General features: G+C 44.6%; 1 long non-coding RNA gene across 1 annotated transcript; it reads right to left on the reverse strand.

The window, feature by feature from the left end:
• Window positions 1-211: 211 nt before the first annotated feature.
• Window positions 212-3,471, reverse strand: LOC135118034 (uncharacterized). The gene is made up of 2 exons (XR_010277324.1): window positions 2,194-3,471; window positions 212-1,462 (listed from the first exon to the last, which is right to left on the reverse strand). It is a non-coding gene; the product is annotated as an uncharacterized LOC135118034 (long non-coding RNA).
• Between the last annotated feature and the right edge of the window lie 580 nt (window positions 3,472-4,051).

The raw sequence follows: 4,051 nt of genomic DNA on the forward strand, positions 1-4,051 counted from the left end.
CACTATACAATATAGTGTAGTTACTTAGTTACTGGTTAGGCTGTGTTACAATGTGGACTGAACATTAAAGGTTTTTAAATACCTACTATAACTACTTATCACAGCTTTCTTGTATTTTATATATGTGTCGGAGGCGAACATCAAGGATGGCACTATCGTCCGACATCAGTTAGGGTAATCAAGCAAAGAGATAACTCAAAGAAACTCAAAATTCAAACGAACTCAAAAGTCAAACGTTTATTCAAATTAGTCAGAACAAAAGACAGCCCCCAAAACGCCCGCCCTTCGCCACTTCCTATGTGTTTTGGCTTGGGGAGAAGAAGTGGCGGAACAAACTCCCCAGCAACACATGTCTGTCTGTTAGGTTAGAAGAACCTTTACACTTTAATTTCAAAAGACACTTTACAATATGGATCTACAACAGTACTACAACACTAGGCAATAACACTAGGTACACTACACGTAACGAAAGGCAGTATCGAGATGTGCGCAGCACGACGACTCGACCAAGACTGAGCTTCGCGGACGCCACGCCGACCACCACTACTCTGCCAAGCGCGCCAAAATGTTGTTTCACCGGAAACGCCACCAGAGGGCGCGCTTGCGTGACGTTTAGTGTCCGTACTATTGACAGTCTCCGACACGGCCATCCTGCGTAGACCCACGTCCTCGTGGGTTAATCTGCAACAACACAAACACAGCACAGTATGCACAGTACAACCTCGGCCACTCCTGACCACTATGTAGCACACTGAACAAAAGTCACACAGATCCATCTGAACCACAGAACCACATAGGGTCATAATTACGCCACACAGGCTTATTAATATCGCTCACACTTGAATGCCACACAGGCTACCAACTGCCACACAGGCTATCAACTGCCACACAGGCTACCAATTGCCACACAGGCTACCAACTGCCACACAGGCTACCAACTGCCACACAGGCTACCAACTGCCACACAGGCTACCAACTGCCACACAGGCTACCAACTGCCACACAGGCTACCAACTGCCACACAGGCTCCTAACTGCCACACAGGCTCCTAACTGCCACACAGGCTCCTAACTGCCACACAGGCTCCTAGCTGCCACACAGGCTCCTAGCTGCCACACAGGCTCCTAGCTGCCACACAGGCTCCTAGCTGCCACACAGGCTCCTAGCTGCCACACAGGCTCCTAGCTGCCACACAGGCTCCTAGCTGCCACACAGGCTCCTAGCTGCCACACAGGCTAGTCATTGTCAAGTTTGTCTGATCAATCTAAACATTTTCAATGCAATAGAATGCTTTCACCTTGTGCGATGACATGCGATGTCCTGGCCTGCCGCAACTCATACGGCCTCCACAACAAATCCGGGGGAGGATGACGCTCCAAACAGCAACTGCAGCGCACCTCGCGCGCCGCTTGACTAGTGGACCTCGTCCTGTTCTCCAGGCTCGGTTCACCTTAGATGTTATCTGTTAAGTCAGAAATAGAAAGTGCTTAGGCATCAAATATTGACAACATATGGGTCAGCAACAAACCTTCTCGATGGTAAGACCTAAACACATGTTATGGGTTTTAAGAATAGCAATCACCATTTAAATGAAGAAACTAGTTACATTAAATTCTAAGCACGAAATCAAAGAAAGATCGAATTGCTAGTCAGACTCAACTTGTAAGTTACAAAATCAGTACAGCTACGGTTGTCATTCACATCAACGCCTTCTACTCGATAGGCTTCACAAAACCGTCGTGTCCCTTAGCCGAGCTCTCAGCCCATCCTGGCCTCCTAGGGACCACAACCACAACTATAGTGACATGACACCAACTGTACCACAGATGTATACGGATCTCTTCCTGATCACCCCGATGCCGTCACACAGGCCAACGAGTCTCTTCCAGGTCACCCCGATACCCATCTTAGGTACAGCTTAACACAATAAAAACAACAGTACCGCAGATTTTACATAGGTCTCTTCTTGGTCACCCCGATGCCATCACACAGGCCAACGGGTCTTTTCCACCCCGGTCTCCATCATTGGTACAACTTAGCGCAACGAAATTACAGAGTAGGTGAACGTAACACTTTACCAAAAATCTATCGTCTGATGCACAATTCAATCAAATGACGCAAAAACTGAAATATTCTAACTTTAGGATATTGATGAGATCAGATAACTAATAATTTTCAACTCTGGGATCAAACCTGTGAACCTAGGTTTCTGATTATCTACGATTCCACCAATTAATAAGCGCAGTGGTAGCGCAATCAACGAGACTGAAACTGTCTCTCAAGTTTATAAATGTCGTAAGACAAATAACCTCAAAATAAAGCAAAAATGGATCGGTCTCACCGGGTTTCCACTCAACACCTCAACGCGCATGACGATGCGCACATCGCTATGGCGCGCAGTACAGCAAGGCTTTCGCGGACGTGAAGCCACGTAGATGCACGAGCACCAACACTCCGACCTCACGATGACACGTTGGGCTCCTGGCAGGCAGCTGGGATGCTCCGCAATAATTTTGACGCCATATTGCACAATAACCACCGTCATTGTTGAAACATGAAAAAAAAGACAAATTCGGTTAATTTTCTAGCATACCTTCAATAAGTAGCTTGACATGTAACAATGGAAAACGATACCATTACCATAACCGTGGTTACCATACTTGTACCTTCGCTGAAATTCTTAATAAATCTTCTACTACAAACTCCATTTCAAATTATTGACGTTACATTTTTTTTTTTTGTTAGTGGGTAGAAATTTATCTTCGCATGGCGAATTCGAAACGCATGTGGGCATTCGGATTGCATCCCACTTCTGATGTCGGAGGCGAACATCAAGGATGGCACTATCGTCCGACATCAGTTAGGGTAATCAAGCAAAGAGATAACTCAAAGAAACTCAAAATTCAAACGAACTCAAAAGTCAAACGTTTATTCAAATTAGTCAGAACAAAAGACAGCCCCCAAAACGCCCGCCCTTCGCCACTTCCTATGTGTTTTGGCTTGGGGAGAAGAAGTGGCGGAACAAACTCCCCAGCAACACATGTCTGTCTGTTAGGTTAGAAGAACCTTTACACTTTAATTTCAAAAGACACTTTACAATATGGATCTACAACAGTACTACAACACTAGGCAATAACACTAGGTACACTACACGTAACGAAAGGCAGTATCGAGATGTGCGCAGCACGACGACTCGACCAAGACTGAGCTTCGCGGACGCCACGCCGACCACCACTACTCTGCCAAGCGCGCCAAAATGTTGTTTCACCGGAAACGCCACCAGAGGGCGCGCTTGCGTGACGTTTAGTGTCCGTACTATTGACAGTCTCCGACATATGCTTACATATAAAGAGGAGAGATAGATTTGATTGTTTCTTTACATAGAATAGGCTTCGAAACCTTCTCTGAACTATCATCATCCTCTGAAATATCTTCATTACTGTCTAGCATCCGACTTTGCGCTAAAGATGAGCTACATATGTTTTATCCATGTACGGAAAGAAGTTTCTCCGGGACGCGGGTGAAAACCGCTTGTTATAGGGCTTAATTTCCTATCGCCTTATAAACCGTATCATTATGTTCTAAGTGTTCACCTTTATGTACCTACTAGTCGATAGAATCCTTTAAATAGAGTACCTAAGCACCCACTGAATGAGCAACACTGTGACAGTCCACCGTGGTGAACTATAAAATGATAGTGACGTCACTGCCCGTTGACCTCAACAGTTTAGCCGTAAGCCCAAATACCAGAGCGCACTAAATCACCGTGTTTTATGTACAAACTTTACGCATAAAAGACACTTTATCAGCCTGAAGTTTACTCAATAACTTGACACCAATATGCTCTTCGAAATTTTCGGAACAAATAATACAGTTTTCTATCGAAAATCTAGATAGTTAGATGATGATCTAGATAGTTAAATGTATTTAGGTAATACACCATTTAAGGTCAAATGGGTTTCCCGTCATTAATGTTTAATGTGCTGAATCTGATCTCTATTCATGTTTATAATTTTATGAAACTCAGTCCCCACAACAGCATATTAACAGA

This window comes from Helicoverpa armigera, chromosome 17 (assembly GCF_030705265.1).
Source record: "Helicoverpa armigera isolate CAAS_96S chromosome 17, ASM3070526v1, whole genome shotgun sequence".
Lineage (NCBI taxonomy): Eukaryota > Metazoa > Arthropoda > Insecta > Lepidoptera > Noctuidae > Helicoverpa > Helicoverpa armigera.